Below are 17,852 nucleotides of genomic sequence, written 5' to 3' on the forward strand. Positions count from 1 at the left end.
TTTCAGATGGTCATCAAATTCATAGCTCAGATATTCACCGCCTCTATCAGACCGCAGTGCCTTAATCTTCTTGCCTAATTGATTCTCTACTTCACTCTGAAATTCCTTGAATTTGTCAAAGGATTCAGACTTATGCTTCATTAGGTAGACATAACCATACCTACTGAAGTCATCAGTGAAAGTGATAAAGTAGCTGAAACCACCTCTAGCATTTGTACTCATTGGTCCACATACATCTGTATGGATTAAACCCAATAGTTCATTTGCTCTTTCTCCAACTTTAGAGAAAGGTTGCTTTGTCATTTTGCCAAGTAAACATGATTCGCATTTACCATAATCCTCTAAGTCAAATGGTTCTAGAATTCCTTCCTTTTGAAGTCTTTCTAAGCGTTTCAAGTTTATATGGCCTAATCGACAATGCCACAGATAGGTGAGATCTGAATCATCCTTTTTGGCCTTTTTTGTAACACCCCGACAATTCTCTCTTTTCTAAAAGAACATTTTAATATAAAACGTAGAGAATTATCAAGGCATTATCGCCCGTGTGAAAACGTAACGGCTTATTCAGAATTTTGCAGCGGAAAACATAAAACTAACTGTAGGTTTATAAATAATCATTTTCAGAATAAATCCCAAAAACCAATCAACGAAAAACAAAGTTAATGTTACTAATTCAATAAGTTTTAGAGTCCACTTAAACAAACCAAATCCAACTTAGAAAATCAAATGAACTACAAGCTCTCTAATCCCGATCCCAATGATGCATCATCTTCAAACCTGTAGATGGGCAACGCTTATTGATCCTTAGAGACTGCTCACCAAAGATGGGTCATCACAGGATCAATAAGGCATAGCCATGATCAACACACACAAACAAAGCACGTAATCAGCAAAGCTGAGTACTACATACTAAAGCAATAATAATCCTAACATGATACTATTAAACATAATTAAGGGCAGACAAAGCATGATAATCTGACGACCATACTTAACTAGACTAGGCTAGACTGGACTAGACTTTTATAACAATAATATTATTTTAATTGAAATAGGCAATGGACCGAGTTTTCTAGCTAGACGAGGTACGGGCGCGACTCCGTAACCTCAGTGACCTACGATATCGAGGAACGTTTGACTGAAAATAGGACGCGGTGATCAATCCGGTCCGAATGAAAGGCCATGGGCTACCACCATGAACCCCAACTCCTGTTTGTCCGTCACTTTAGACGTGCACAGTCTAAAGCTATTGCTACTCAGTTTCACTTTACATGATTTACAAATTGACACCCTGTTATGACTCAACAATCACATAAGGCATGCAACTCACATTTATTTATAACTGTTTTTATCTTGGAATTGAGTAAGTGATCACAGAGGCATCAAACAAGACTCATTCCAATTAACTCCAATCTTTTCTCTAATACTGATCAACCCCTGTATATGGGTATAAGGTTTCAACTTACTAAATGAGGTCCTCCGCCCTCATAAAGTAGTGAAAAGCTAAAAGGGAACAACAATTAACTGATCTGAATTATATACTAAATAATCTAGTGTTCCCAATCAAACATGTTTGCATCAATCTTCCATACTAACATGTTACAATTCTCATAATGCAATATAAGTTCAATATGTCCGTCCAACAATATTAAACATGCAATTTCAACCTAACCGAGTTCGTCAATAATATCAACATAACTAAGTTCAACAACAATCTCAACACAACCAAGTTCACCAACAAGTTCAACATGGTTTCAACAATTAGCACACATTCCAAGCACACAGGTATGTACGTACCTTGTGTAAACAAAATGCGAGACCACTTTAAGAATTCAAAAGTCGCCTACGGAGAATTCTCCACCTAACAACAACCAATATAGACTCATATCAATTCATATTGAATTTTCAGCAACATTAGGGAGCTTCAAACCCTTCATAAACATAATTAGAACATTTTCCAATATCGAAACTTGAATATTTGATTTCTAGCATCATAATTATTATATTAATTATTGAAATTCGTTGAAAACTCTTCAAAGCATCATACTTTAAATTTCCAGCAATATAACTACTTTCAAACTACTCCGAAACATAATTAACATGTTTGAAATCATAAAAACAATAAATTTAATAATTCCTAAACATCCTACCATGATTTAAATCATTAAAAACCTTAAAATTCATTCTTTAAATAATTAAAAATTAATAGTTCAATGCATTTATATAATCTGAAATTAATAATCTAATTATGCAAACATATAATTCTTGAAATTCATAATCAAATCATAAAACTTATAATTTAAATTCAAGAAACATAATTAAATCATTAAAACGTAATTAAAACATTAATTAATTTAAGGGTTAAGAATTAACCAAAAGAAAGAATGAAGAGTGGTTGGACGGCAGTCGGAGATGGCGCGGCAGCGGCGGTGGCGGCTGTCGATGGTGGCAGCGAGGGTTGCTCGGGTCGTTGGTGGTGGTGCCGTGAGCAAGGAGCAAGCCAAAGGGAGGACTGTTTGCGTGTGGAAGGATTGCGAAGTTGGTGCTGGTTGGTCGGCGACGACACAGGACGGTGGCTGTCGCGGTCGGTTTCGTAGGTGGGTGGTGGTTGCTGCACAAAACCACGAGCATTAAGGAGGAGAGGAACGAAAGGAAAACCAATCACGAAAAGGAAAACGTGAGAGGAGAAGGAGAACGGAGGAGAACGAAAGAGATAAGAGAGGAGGGAGGTTTACCGGACGAAGGAGGAGACGCCGACGGCGAGGGTGGTGCAGGCGGTGTGCGGTGGCTGGTGGCTGGCGGCTGCAAGGTTTGAGGGTTTGAGGGTTCACGTGAAGGGTGAAGGATGAAGGAGAGAGATTTTTCTTTTGTTGTTTCTTTGGTTTCACGTGAGATGAGATTATGGGGGTTTAGGTTTATCACAATGGGCTTTACCAAAGTGGGCTAGAATTAGGAACTTAGTTTTAGGATTTCATTCCAAAATCGATTAGGAACGTTCTCTAAATTCAATCGGTTTTGTAATTCGATTTATTTTCAACATGAAATTCTAAAATTATTTTAATTTCATAAATCGTTGAAATATTTAAAACGTATAAAAATAAATATTCGTTAATTACATTTTTATTTCTAAAATTCGTAAATTCTATTTAAATATAATTAACTATACGTTAAAATGTATTAATAAGATTTATAAAATTACGGGGGATTACAATCTACCCCTCTTAAAAGAAGTTTCGTCCCGAAACTTGACACGAAAATTCACATATCTTTCCAAACTTTTGAACTTATTCTTATTGTAGAAGTACTTGTGGCATTTATGTACACTCTTTTGCCAACTTAAAGTTTCTTGAATTACTCATGAACACCTTTTTCTTACGCGGAGAATCTATTTACTTGCATCGACATGTATAATTTGCTAAAATAAGCATAAAAATGCATAAAAACACCATAAAATTAGGTAAGAAGCGCGAATTTATATCGCATTCTACCCCTCTTAAATAAAACGAGTTACGCCCTCGTAACTCATCTCAGGGAATAACTTTGGGTATTTCTTCCTCAACGAATTATGTCCTCAATACAATATTCTCACTAAACTCATTCCAACAAGTAAGACTTCTACAATTCTTTCCATACAGTGCCTCAACATGTGACATCGTAATTCTTGCATGGTAACTATTGATGCACGAAAATTCAATCGAACCTAGGTGGCCTTCCCAATTACCCTTAAAGTCAATAACACCGGTTTTCAACATAAATTCCGTTAGTAATCTCAATCTGTCTATCGGTTGCAGGGTGGAAAGAAATATTCATTTTCAATGTTGTCCCAAAGATTCAACTGGACCTTATTGCCAAAATTTCAGACTTTTGTTCTCGGTAAGGATCTTACATGTTGCTCTATAAAGGTAATGTCTCCAAATATTCGTAGATAACACCATAACAGCTAACTCTAGGTCATGGGTTTGGTAATTAGCCTTATAAGGTTTCAATTGACGCGACAAAAGCTAAATCTAAAAAGCTTCCTCACATTTCTCACTTCACTTGAATTTCGATTCCTTTTTCAACAAGTTGGTCAATGGTTTTTCTCTCTTCGAAAAGTCTTTCACAACATCCTATAATGGTCATCTAGGCCTAGAAAACTTTAGATACATACACGTTCTTGGAATAGGTCACTCACTCACCTCTCTAATCTTAGCAGGATCTACAGAGACTCCTTCTGGTCAACTTTTCCTTTTTACCAAACCTCATTATGCCTTTCATGGATATGTATAACTTTTGGGCACAACCCCTAGCTCTTTCACCAATTCATATATTTCTTTTCATCTTTTTAAGATGCCAAATGATTTCTAACGATCCTGGACCACTCGAATCTTCTCTTAAATTTATTCCCTTAAGTAACGTAGTTTTCAATCAATTTAGTCCTTCACTATTCCGCCAGTGTCACTTATACCCACATGACTTCAAGATTTGTATACTTCATCCATATAAAACTAGATTCTTTCTAAGCGTCTCCAAAATAACTCTCAAGTGTTTACCATGCTCTTTCTCATTCCTTGCTATACGGTGTTTCAGATATAGGTGTCGTTTCAGGATTTAACTCTATAGTGAACTCAAATGCTCTAGTTGGTGACATACTCGCAATTCCACTCGGAAACACATCAATGAATTCATTCACACTGGGAACATCCTCGATCTTCACTCCAACTTATTTACTCCCAACTAGCACACTACAGAAAAAATAGCTCACGCTCTCTATTCGTCCATTTCCTCACTCGCATTACAGAAATAACTAAAGGTTCTTGGACTTCTCAAAACATCTACATGAGGTCAATTTCCCAACAAGGTTCCTTAAAATTACTCTCTAAATTTCACAGTCTATCTTAGCCTTGGAAAAACTTAGTCAATCCGTCCCTGGAATTACATCTAGGTCCCTAAAATTAAACTTTTGTCCAATCAGAAGGGAAAACGCAATCTTTTGTCTTCAAAGGCAAGTTCTTAAATAATCTTATACACCTTATGGTTACCCCGGTGGGCATAATAACAGGTAAATGAAACATTCAAAATCTACTAATTTCAGACTTTTAATAACAAATGACAAAATGAAAGAATAAGTTGCTACCGAATCAAATAATGTTTAACTAGCACAAAATTAATTAAAAAAAAGTACCATGAACTACGTCTGCAGAACGTTCAGCTTCATTTCTACTCATCATGAATAGTTTGCCCGGAGCCTTATCCTGGTTGTTGTTATCATTTGCAGGCTTATTATAGTTCTCTTGATTGTTTTGTGCCCCTCCAGGCTTTGAATTTTGATCTCCAGACTGGTTAAACCTCTCTTGGTTCCCACCTCCATTACTATTTTGTTCCTTTATGTGCTTAATGAAGCACTCAAACTCTCTATGCCCCCTTTTCTGACAATAGTGGCAATTCACCAATTTTCCTTTACAGTCCTTCCCAGGCTGGTTATTGTTGCACCTCTTGCAGTGATACACTCTCTCGGATTTACTCCTATTGTTGTGCCCCTGACTGTTTCCTCCTCGAAAATTTCCATTTCCATTTTCATTCCTATTCTCATTCATATTCCTCTTGAAATTCCCTTGGTTTTCCTGGACATTAAACTCTTTTCTTTTCTCCCCAACAACATTTTTCGCGTCCCTTATGGACTGCAAACCGTAAATATGAACGGTTCTCTCATACACATTATCTAAAGAGGTAAAGATTTCTCCACCTAATCCCAACTGGAACTCATCGGTCAACCCTTGCTCAAACCTCTGAGCCTTTATCTCTTCTGTGGCTACAACTTCAGGTGCGATCCTCGACATCGCTATAAATTTGCTATAATATTCAGCGATGGTCATACTCCCCATCCCAAGGTTTATGAATTCCTGCGCTTTTCGTTTTGTTATAAAAGGAGGATAAAACTTTTCCCTCAATGCAACAACAAATGAGTCCCAATTAAATCCTTCAACAACACTTAGCTTAGTTCTATTTTCTTTCCACCATAGATCGGCCTCATCTTTTAGGTAAAGGACAGCTTGGCCTACTTTCATATTTTCAGGACAATTTACCGCCCAAAATAGTTTTTCAAACTCCCTAATCCAGCGTTCTAGGAAGGTCGGGTCTGCTTGCCCCTTGAAGTATGGTGGCTTAACTTTCGCAAACCTTTCAAACATGTTCCCTGCAGAATCGGGGCGCTCAGTTCTTTCCTGGGCTAGTTTTTCCGCCAAGAGGCGAATAGCAGCAGCTAGGTCATTATTGTTGGCCATCCTAAAGCGCGACCTGTAAGTAATATATTCTATTTTACGTTCGAAACTTCACTTAACATTATCCTAGCAATGTAATATCACACCAGCATCCAGAATTCACATACATAAACAATCATTTATGAATGATATTCGCATACCGGACATTCAACTAAGAAACAAGGATCAAATTCAATCATCACAAATAATAAGGTAGAAAAAGAAGAAAACATTCCCTTTGCGTGCCCAAAATAAACTCTTGGTCCTTTGGATAATCAATGATCTAACTTTTATTCCTCAAAAGAATGAGTATAACAATCCCTAAATATTAACAACACACTTGTCCTCAAAATAAAATAAAAGTTCTATGATATAAACATAAACTATTGTTGGCGAATTATGGAATTCTCACATTGGAAACGAATACTTTAACTTTTATTGCTAATTCTATAAAGGTTTAATACATCCTTGAAAAGAATAAAGAATAACTCAAACTCTTATTGCTTTAACTTTAAACTGTTGTAGCTTTGCTACTTATTCTCCAAAACATTTAAGAACAAACTAACTATTACAACTTCAAATGTTTAAGGCATCTTGTCTATCTGTTCTTTCCTTGGAAATTTGTGAAGTGAAATCTAGATCCTCAGTATTCGTCGATCTTCTCAAAGGATCCTATGTTGGTGTACTTGGAAAGAAGCGTTTTATTCATGAAACAAACAACTTAAGATCTTACTAACGATTTCCCAACCAAAGCATAATCAGAATTCAATAAAACAATAAGTTTGGTGGAATCAAACAATTTCTATGCACATTTACATGCAACACTTAAACATTTAACACATGCACATAGCAATTAACTTCTTATGTTAGCAATTAACTACTAATGCACATATAATTCTATCCTATATGCCCTTTCCTATATTACCCATCTCTCATAATAAATCATAATAGGTCAAACATTGAAGAATTTAAAGAATAAAACAAGAACGATTAGTAAGAAAAAGTTTATTAAACGAATTAATAATAAACGAATAAATAAAATAAAGAATATTTTTTTTTTTTAAAACGAATAATTAATAAGAAATTTTTATTAAACGAATAAATAATAAACGAATACATATTTATTAAGCGAATAAATATTAAACGAATAAATATACTTAAGGAATAAGATTTTTTTATTTTATTTTTTTCGAATATATTTAATTTAATTTCGAAAATAAAGAAAAACGTACTTAATTCACATAAACAAAAAGTTTCGAATAAATAAGTTAATTCCGAACTTAAATAAGAAATATTATATACTTTCAAACAAGATAAAAGGAAATCGGCCCCCCAAAAAAAAAGTACCAATTTTTGAACACTATAATACGTAGAAGCTCGATTTTTAAGAAATTTATTTTAAATAACTAGATAGTTAGGCGCCTAAAAAAATTGTTAAGTAAAACCTTAGCTCTGATACCACTTTGTAACACCCCGACAATTCTCTCTTTTCTAAAAGAACATTTTAATATAAAACGTAGAGAATTATCAAGGCATTATCGCCCGTGTGAAAACGTAACGGCTTATTCAGAATTTTGCAGCGGAAAACATAAAACTAACTGTAGGTTTATAAATAATCATTTTCAGAATAAATCCCAAAAACCAATCAACGAAAAACAAAGTTAATGTTACTAATTCAATAAGTTTTAGAGTCCACTTAAACAAACCAAATCCAACTTAGAAAATCAAATGAACTACAAGCTCTCTAATCCCGATCCCAATGATGCATCATCTTCAAACCTGTAGATGGGCAACGCTTATTGATCCTTAGAGACTGCTCACCAAAGATGGGTCATCACAGGATCAATAAGGCATAGCCATGATCAACACACACAAACAAAGCACGTAATCAGCAAAGCTGAGTACTACATACTAAAGCAATAATAATCCTAACATGATACTATTAAACATAATTAAGGGCAGACAAAGCATGATAATCTGACGACCATACTTAACTAGACTAGGCTAGACTGGACTAGACCTTTATAACAATAATATTATTTTAATTGAAATAGGCAATGGACCGAGTTTTCTAGCTAGACGAGGTACGGGCGCGACTCCGTAACCTCAGTGACCTGCGATATCGAGGAACGTTTGACTGAAAATAGGACGCGGTGATCAATCCGGTCCGAATGAAAGGCCATGGGCTACCACCATGAACCCCAACTCCTGTTTGTCCGTCACTTTAGACGTGCACAGTCTAAAGCTATTGCTACTCAGTTTCACTTTACATGATTTACAAATTGACACCCTGTTATGACTCAACAATCACATAAGGCATGCAACTCACATTTATTTATAACTGTTTTTATCTTGGAATTGAGTAAGTGATCACAGAGGCATCAAACAAGACTCATTCCAATTAACTCCAATCTTTTCTCTAATACTGATCAACCCCTGTATATGGGTATAAGGTTTCAACTTACTAAATGAGGTCCTCCGCCCTCATAAAGTAGTGAAAAGCTAAAAGGGAACAACAATTAACTGATCTGAATTATATACTAAATAATCTAGTGTTCCCAATCAAACATGTTTGCATCAATCTTCCATACTAACATGTTACAATTCTCATAATGCAATATAAGTTCAATATGTCCGTCCAACAATATTAAACATGCAATTTCAACCTAACCGAGTTCGTCAATAATATCAACATAACTAAGTTCAACAACAATCTCAACACAACCAAGTTCACCAACAAGTTCAACATGGTTTCAACAATTAGCACACATTCCAAGCACACAGGTATGTACGTACCTTGTGTAAACAAAATGCGAGACCACTTTAAGAATTCAAAAGTCGCCTACGGAGAATTCTCCACCTAACAACAACCAATATAGACTCATATCAATTCATATTGAATTTTCAGCAACATTAGGGAGCTTCAAACCCTTCATAAACATAATTAGAACATTTTCCAATATCGAAACTTGAATATTTGATTTCTAGCATCATAATTATTATATTAATTATTGAAATTCGTTGAAAACTCTTCAAAGCATCATACTTTAAATTTCCAGCAATATAACTACTTTCAAACTACTCCGAAACATAATTAACATGTTTGAAATCATAAAAACAATAAATTTAATAATTCCTAAACATCCTACCATGATTTAAATCATTAAAAACCTTAAAATTCATTCTTTAAATAATTAAAAATTAATAGTTCAATGCATTTATATAATCTGAAATTAATAATCTAATTATGCAAACATATAATTCTTGAAATTCATAATCAAATCATAAAACTTATAATTTAAATTCAAGAAACATAATTAAATCATTAAAACGTAATTAAAACATTAATTAATTTAAGGGTTAAGAATTAACCAAAAGAAAGAATGAAGAGTGGTTGGACGGCGGTCGGAGATGGCGCGGCAGCGGCGGTGGCGGCTGTCGATGGTGGCAGCGAGGGTTGCTCGGGTCGTTGGTGGTGGTGCCGTGAGCAAGGAGCAAGCCAAAGGGAGGACTGTTTGCGTGTGGAAGGATTGCGAAGTTGGTGCTGGTTGGTCGGCGACGACACAGGACGGTGGCTGTCGCGGTCGGTTTCGTAGGTGGGTGGTGGTTGCTGCACAAAACCACGAGCATTAAGGAGGAGAGGAACGAAAGGAAAACCAATCACGAAAAGGAAAACGTGAGAGGAGAAGGAGAACGGAGGAGAACGAAAGAGATAAGAGAGGAGGGAGGTTTACCGGACGAAGGAGGAGACGCCGACGGCGAGGGTGGTGCAGGCGGTGTGCGGTGGCTGGTGGCTGGCGGCTGCAAGGTTTGAGGGTTTGAGGGTTCACGTGAAGGGTGAAGGATGAAGGAGAGAGATTTTTCTTTTGTTGTTTCTTTGGTTTCACGTGAGATGAGATTATGGGGGTTTAGGTTTATCACAATGGGCTTTACCAAAGTGGGCTAGAATTAGGAACTTAGTTTTAGGATTTCATTCCAAAATCGATTAGGAACGTTCTCTAAATTCAATCGGTTTTGTAATTCGATTTATTTTCAACATGAAATTCTAAAATTATTTTAATTTCATAAATCGTTGAAATATTTAAAACGTATAAAAATAAATATTCGTTAATTACATTTTTATTTCTAAAATTCGTAAATTCTATTTAAATATAATTAACTATACGTTAAAATGTATTAATAAGATTTATAAAATTACGGGGGATTACATTTTTGGTATTTATGTTATATACTTGTTTGTCGTGATCTAATAAATAAAGTCCATTGACTAATCTAGCAGATCCATAAAACATCTCTTTAAAATAAAACGAACAACTATTGTCTTTTATTAAAAAGGAAAATCCCTTAGCATCTAAGCAAGAAACTGAAATGATGTTTTTAGTAAGACTTGGAACATGGAAACAATCTTCCAGTTCCAAAACTAGCCCGGAGGGCAACGACAAATAGTAAGTTCCTACAACTAATGCAGCAATCCGTGCTCCATTTCCCACTCGTAGGTCGACTTCACCCTTGCTTAACTTTCTACTTCTTCTTAGTCCCTGTGGATTGGAACATAAGTGTGAGCCACAACCTGTATCTAATACCCAAGAAGTTGAATTAGCAAGTATACAGTCTATAACGAAAATACCTGAAGATGGAACGACTGTTCCGTTCTTTTGATCTTCCTTTAGCTTCAAGCAATCTCTCTTCCAATGCCCCTTCTTCTTGCAGTAGAAGCATTCGGATTCAGAAGTGGGTTGACTGACCATCCTCTTTACAGATTTGGCGCCAGTTTGCTTAGTTGGGCTGGCCTTGTTGCCACCTTTCTTAGCATTCCTCTTCTTTCCAGATTTCTTGAACTTGCCCCCACGCACCATAAGCACATCCTGCTTATCACTTTTGAGCGTCTTTTCAGCGGTCTTCAGCATACCGTGAAGCTCAGTGAGCGTTTTGTCCAGACTATTCATACTGTAGTTCAGTTTGAACTGATCATACCCGCTATGAAAAGAATGGAGGATGGTGTCTATAGCCATTTCCTGAGAAAATTGCTGATCCAGCCGACTCATATTCTCAATGAGTCCAATCATTTTGAGAACATGTGGACTTACGGGCTCGCCTTTCTTAAGCTTGGTCTCAAGAATTTGCCTATGAGTCTCGAATCTTTCGACTCGAGCCAGATCTTGGAACATGTTCTTCAACTCACTGATGATTGTGAAAGCATCTGAGTTGATGAACGTTTTCTGCAGATCCGCACTCATGGTGGTGAGCATTAGACATTTCACATCCTTGTTGGCATCAATCCAACGATTGAGGGCTGCCTGAGTGACCCCGTCGCCTACAGCTTCGGGCATCGCCTCATCTAGGACATACTCCTTTTCTTCCTGCATAAGAACTATTTGCAAGTTCCTTTGCCAGTCAAGGAAGTTTTTCCCGTTCAACTTCTCCTTTTCGAGAATTGATCGAATGTTGAATGAATTGTTGTTTGCCATATTAAAAACTACAATTGAAAAGAATAAACAAATAAATAACCATTCACAGTTTCTCTTAATAAACTTAAATTCTAGCATACATGCATAATTCAATGTTTATTAAGCATTTTATTCAAGTTATGTGTTCCGGCAGGTGTGAATAAAATGATTCCAAGATCCTAAAATCATTGAAGAACTAAGAACAGTTTGTCGACTTAATCCTAGAACATCTTAGGTAAGCAAAAGCCTTTTGCTAATAGTCTAGAAACTATTCTTGGTTGATAGGTACGTCTAAGAACTTATTAGGTAAACCTATCGATTTTGCCACGACATAAAAGGACTCCTTACTTATATCGTTGAGTTTCACCAAAACTAACATGTACTCACAATTATTTGTGTACCTTGCCCCTTTAGGACCAATAAGTAACACCTCGCTGAGCGAAAACTATTACTAGATTGATGTAAAGGATATCCAAGCAAGTGTATATTTTGGCATGGCACCTTTTAACTCAATTTTTTAAGTTTGGAACTTAAGGCTCTTACTATGTTGGTTAGATTTTAAGTGAACTAAAATCCTTAATCATGCAACATAATCAAGCTTTTGATCTCATGCATTTTAAGACATATTTAAAAGCAATAAATAACTTAAAACATGCATAAGATAAATGTGATCTAGTATGGCCCGACTTCATCTTGAAGCTTTGACTTCAAAGTCCGTCTTGAAAATCTCCGTGGGAGGCACCATTTTCTTCAAATAGGATAAGCTATAACTAATTACAACTATTTGATGGTTCGCAGACCATATTTGAATTGAAAAATAACTTTGGTACTTTAGACCAATTACATTCAAATTAATGGTACGCAGACCATATTTTCTATCCTATTTGGGCCATACTAGTCACTTCATAACCTGCAAAACAGTACATATACAATATATACCATTCACCCATTCATTATCATGAATGGCCCACATAGCTGGTTAGTAAAACACATTATGCATCACGTAAATATTTGCAGCAATTAATCAAGGGCACCAATAATCTACCAATTATTCAGTCCTTATTAATTCTAATCAAGTTGTTTTAACCTTAAGGATTTGTAGACCTAATCAAGAGTTTATGACTAAAAAGCGCTCCCACTTAAACCAATAAATTCATATGCTTTACTAATTTTAAACATAAAAATGTATTTCTAGTCTAACCGGAAACATACAAATTTAATAAAAATTTAAAGCTCATATAAATTTATAATTGAATCCAAAAAGTTTAATTTAATTTCAGTCGTATTTAAATTAATTCATGATTTTAATTTTAGTAAAATAATTAGAATAAATAACATTTATTATAATTACAATATTCAAAATTAAAATCCAAGAAAATAATTTAAATTATTAATTTTAAAATTAATTAAAATTACGTGAACTGAAATTTTCAAATTAAACATTCAAAACGATCTAATCGTAACGCGAACACCCTACGCGTTGCACGCCCATGGGCCGCACGCATACAGCCATTGCCGGCCATATGCGCGCAGCCCATGCGCTCGTCGCATAGCTGCTGCATCTCCATCGCAAGCCATCGCACGCTGTGGTGCTTGCTGCGCGCGCGCCAGCGCTCGTCGCACGCGAGCCATCGCTCGCAGTGCGCGCTCACCAGCGCTCGCTGTGCGCGCTCGCCAACGCTCGCTGTGCGCGCGAGCCATCGCTCGCTGGGCGCGCGACATCGCTCGCTGGGCGCGCGACATCGCTCGCTGGGCGCGCGACATCGCTCGCTGGGCGCGCGACAACGCTCGCTGTGCGCGCGAGCAACGCTGGGCGCAGCGCTCGTGGCACGCGAGCTTGCGCTCGCTGCGCGCGAGGCTGCGCGCTCTTGCGCGAGGCAGCGCGCGTTGTGGCGCAGCTCGCTTGCTGCCCACACGCGACTGCCTTGGCTTGCCTTTCGCCCATGCCCATTTGTTCATAGCTCGTGGCCCACGACACAAGGCAGGGCTGCTGCCTTGTGCTCGTGCACTACGCCCTTGCTCATTGCATTCGTGCCGCACGGGCGACGAGCTCCCTTGCTCGTCGTCGCATGCCCGCACTATACAACACCCCTTAAGGGTAACACGAAGCGTCTATTGCTTTGTGCGTGCAAGTTATATGAACGAATCGCATAAAATTTAAAATTTATATTTAAAATTAATGACAAATTAATAAATAATATTAATTTCATAATTTTAGGGCGAAAAAATCGAAAATTTATTATTCAATTGATTTCCGATTGTTATGGATTCAAGTCTAGGTCATAAAAATTTAAAATTTATCATAAATTTACAATTTTTTATGGTGGTTTTTAATCATAGGTTTCTAATTAAATTATAATTAATTATGAAAATCAAATTAATTCTAAATTATTCTAATTTTCAACAAATTAATCATAATTACAAATTAGATTGCATAATTAACAAGGCTAGGCATTCAAACTTGTTAAACATATACAGTAGGTCAATCAAAAATTCAAGATTTATCAACAAGAATCGCAAATATTTAATTTAACATCTTAAATTTACGAAATTTTGCATTCGAAAAACTAAAACCTTCGAAAAGTCATAGTTAGGCTTCGAATTTGAGAATTCTGGGTTCAACAGAAAAATACTATTTTTGTCAAAATTTTATAATGCCTTTTACATGCGGAATTGACACAAAAATCACTCGATTTGGATGAGTAACGAAGAAACTGCCGAAAAACTGCGTACGTATAATTAAATAAACGCAATTTGCAATTAATTAACAATTACGAAAATTAATCACCCTTTTTAATTCTTGCAAATTTGTAATATTTAACCATGTTCATGCAAATTAGATTATGAAAATAATAAGGGGCTTGTGATACCACTGTTAGGTTATGATACATATGATATTACATAAATCATGCGGAAACAACCATTAACCCAGGATTACATATTATTTACACATAATCATATAGCATAATTTAGATGCATACTCTTTGTTGCGTGCCCTCCCTAGCTGCGCCCGAACCGAACAAGAACAAGTCTTTAGGACTCCAAGTGTCGTCCCTCCGTAGATAGTCCACAGCACGTCCGGATCCGCCTTAAGATTGACCAACTAGAATCGCCCTTAAGGTACTAGAATTTTCGGCACTTTTGAGCAAGATGTGTGGCTGAATTTTTTTCTCAAAAACTCACTTTGAATACTTTTAAAACTCGTTATAAATTGTGAACCCAGGCCACATATTTATAGGGGTATGGAAAGGGAATTGGAATCCTATTCAGATACAAATTAATTAAACCTAGAATCCTACAAGAACTCTAATTAATTAATTTATCAAATAGAATTAGGAATTTAATCATTAACCGAACTCTGCATGTTTTAGGAATCGTGCATGAACACAAACACTTACGCACACACACACGGCAGCCACGATGGGCCGCCCATGCGCGTGCGTGCGAGCAGCAGCCCACGCAGCGAGGCCTACGCGAGCTACAAGCCCACGCAAGCATCTGCGCGCGCTGCGCGTGCTGTGCGCGCTGCCATGGCCTGCTGGGCCTGGCCTTGCGCTGGGCCTGGCGTGGCCTTGGCTGTTCGTGTGGCGCGCTTGGCTTGCTGGGCGATGGCCTGGCTTCGTGCTGGGCCCTCGTCCGGCAGGCCTCGTCCGATGCTTATTCGTACGATACGCTTCCGATTAAATTTCCGATTCCGGAATTCATTTCCGATACGAACAATATTTAATATTTCCGATTCCGGAATTAATTTTCGTTTCGAACAAATATTTAATATTTCCGTTTCCGGAATTATTTTCCGATTCCGATAATATTTCCGATTCTGGCAATATTTCCGTTTCCGGCAATATTTCCGATTCTGGCAATATTTCCATTTCCGATAATATTTTCCGATACGTACCATGTTTCCGTTTCCGGCAACATCTACGACTTGGATAATATTTATATTTCCGATACGATTCATATTTCCGTTTCCGGTAATATCATCGTTTCCGGAGTATTCATTTCTTGCCTGTGACGATCTCAGCTCCCACTGAAACCAAGATCCGTCGATTCCGAATATTCATAGGTGGAGTATTTAATGCCATTAAATACTTGATCCGTTTACGTACTATTTGTGTGACCCTACGGGTTCAGTCAAGAGTAAGCTGTGGATTAATAACATTAATTCCACTTGAACTGAAGCGGCCTCTAGCTAGGCATTCAGCTCACTTGATCTCACTGAATTATTAACTTGTTAATTAATACTGAACCGCATTTATTAGACTTATCATAGAATGCATACTTGGACCAAGGGCATTATTTCCTTCAAATCTAATCCTAAAAGATTTAGTTTATTTAATTAGAGTCCTAGTAGGATTATAATTAAATAAATTAGTATCCTAATAGGATTCCAAATCCGTTTCCATAACTCTATAAATAGGTGCCTAGGGTCACATATTTACAAAGAGTTTTCAAGTATTCAAAGTGAGTTTTTGAGAGAAAAATTCAGTCACACATTTGCCCAAAAGTGCCGAAAATAATAGTACCTTAAGGGCGATTCTAGTTGGTCAATCTTAAGGCGGATCCGGACGTGCTGTGGACTATCTACGGAGGGACGACACTTGGAGTTCTAAAGACTTGTTCTTGTTCGGTTCGGGCGCAGCTAGGGAAGGCATGCAACAAAGTGTATGCATCTAAACTATGCTAAATGATTATGTGTAAATAATATGTTTTCCTGGCTTTATGGTTTTTCCGCATGATTTATGAATTGTTATATGTATCATAACCTAACACTATAGTCCAAAATGAATTATTATATAGTCACCCATCACACATATATGGCGCGCATAATTAAATTATTAGAAAATATTTCACCAAAATAGGAGTACCAAGTATGAAAATACTCATATGGAGTACTTTGTATCTTAAAAAACATTTAGTGCGTAACATTGAACTTGGTGAATCAATAGACCTTGTTAAACAAAACATTAATATTCAATAGCTAGAACTCTAGGAGCAGAGGACATGACCTCCTTATCTGAACTTAACTTGACTTCTCTTTTATTTTTATTTTTTATGTACATCAATGAGCATTTCAATTTATTTATTTTGATGCAAAGAGTAATTATAAATCTGCTAAGTTATTGAGAAGCAGGGAGTATTATTTAATGTATCATCTTATTCGTAGTTAAAATAACAAAGTCTCAATGGCTAGCTAGGAGCTTAAGACATGACCTCGTTTAACTATTATACTGTCATTGGGTATAGAAAAAATAGCTTTCTTAACATCATCGGCACTGAAATTGCAATTCAGGATATTGGCTCCTCCTCTTTTCTTTTCCAGTTGACATATTTCTCCTATCACGTATGCCAATACCATATTTCAATCATAAATATTTTTAATTGTCAATGTGTAAAATTATAAAAAATTGATATTATAAAGTTATACAATGAGACGATTATAACTGAATACACCTCCATTCACAATGTACTACTTAGGCCCTGTTTGTTTGTTTTTTTTTTACTTAATTTCAGTTTCAGAGCTTACTTTTCAGTTAAATTCAGTCCAGTTCAGTTCGACTTATTATTATTATTATTATTATTATTATTATGGGAAACCACCAAAACGTTACAAGCTTAACAAGCTACAAAGATCAAGTAAACTACAAGAAGTTGGTGGGGAGCCGAGATACAATCTGGGCCCCCACTCCTCTAGCTATGGCGAACCCGATCCTGCTGAAAATGTGGGCAGCTGCCCGTGCCCCTATGTCTTGAGCCCTGGAGTACGTCTGGACCCGTTTCAGCAACGAAACAACCCCTTTCTCTAACTCCCCAAAAGAAGAGAAGGAAAAAGGAAAGAAACCGTAACCCAAAGCCCTACAACGTGCCGCATACTTAACCTGCTTCCGCTGCGCAGCAACCGCCACAACCCGACCCGGAACGAAGTCTGACAACCCAGATTGCGTCATAGGTGAAGACCCAGTCAAGTCAACACACACATCTACACCGCCATCCCAAGAATAAAGCAATATATCTGCAGGACGAAGAGCTCCATCACTCTCACTAGTCAGCCCAACATCAACCTCCTTACGAGCAGAAATCCCCGACCGATAGCAAATATCCAAAAGGGTATCACGAACAACATTATGTCGATGTTTGATACCCACAATCCCAGCACAAGACACGGCAT

At 36.9% G+C, this 17,852-nt stretch overlaps 2 long non-coding RNA genes across 4 annotated transcripts; both read right to left on the reverse strand.

Annotated features, from left to right (window-relative positions):
• Positions 1-649: 649 nt before the first annotated feature.
• On the reverse strand, positions 650-5,341 carry LOC130466295 (uncharacterized). Of its 3 annotated transcripts, none has more exons than XR_008926375.1 (3): positions 5,162-5,341; positions 1,795-1,858; positions 650-811 (listed from the first exon to the last, which is right to left on the reverse strand). It is a non-coding gene; the product is annotated as an uncharacterized lncRNA (long non-coding RNA). The 3 variants fall into 3 exon arrangements; XR_008926376.1 differs by lacking the exon at positions 5,162-5,341 and adding an exon at positions 2,371-2,399; XR_008926374.1 differs by lacking the exon at positions 5,162-5,341 and having other exon boundaries at positions 1,795-2,279.
• A 2,546-nt stretch (positions 5,342-7,887) lies between these two features.
• Positions 7,888-10,430, reverse strand: LOC130466294 (uncharacterized). The gene is made up of 4 exons (XR_008926373.1): positions 9,971-10,430; positions 9,609-9,846; positions 9,033-9,096; positions 7,888-8,049 (listed from the first exon to the last, which is right to left on the reverse strand). It is a non-coding gene; the product is annotated as an uncharacterized lncRNA (long non-coding RNA).
• Positions 10,431-17,852: the final 7,422 nt, after the last annotated feature.

Source organism: Spinacia oleracea, chromosome 1, assembly GCF_020520425.1.
Source record: "Spinacia oleracea cultivar Varoflay chromosome 1, BTI_SOV_V1, whole genome shotgun sequence".
In the NCBI taxonomy this organism is placed as follows: Eukaryota; Viridiplantae; Streptophyta; class Magnoliopsida; order Caryophyllales; family Amaranthaceae; genus Spinacia; species Spinacia oleracea.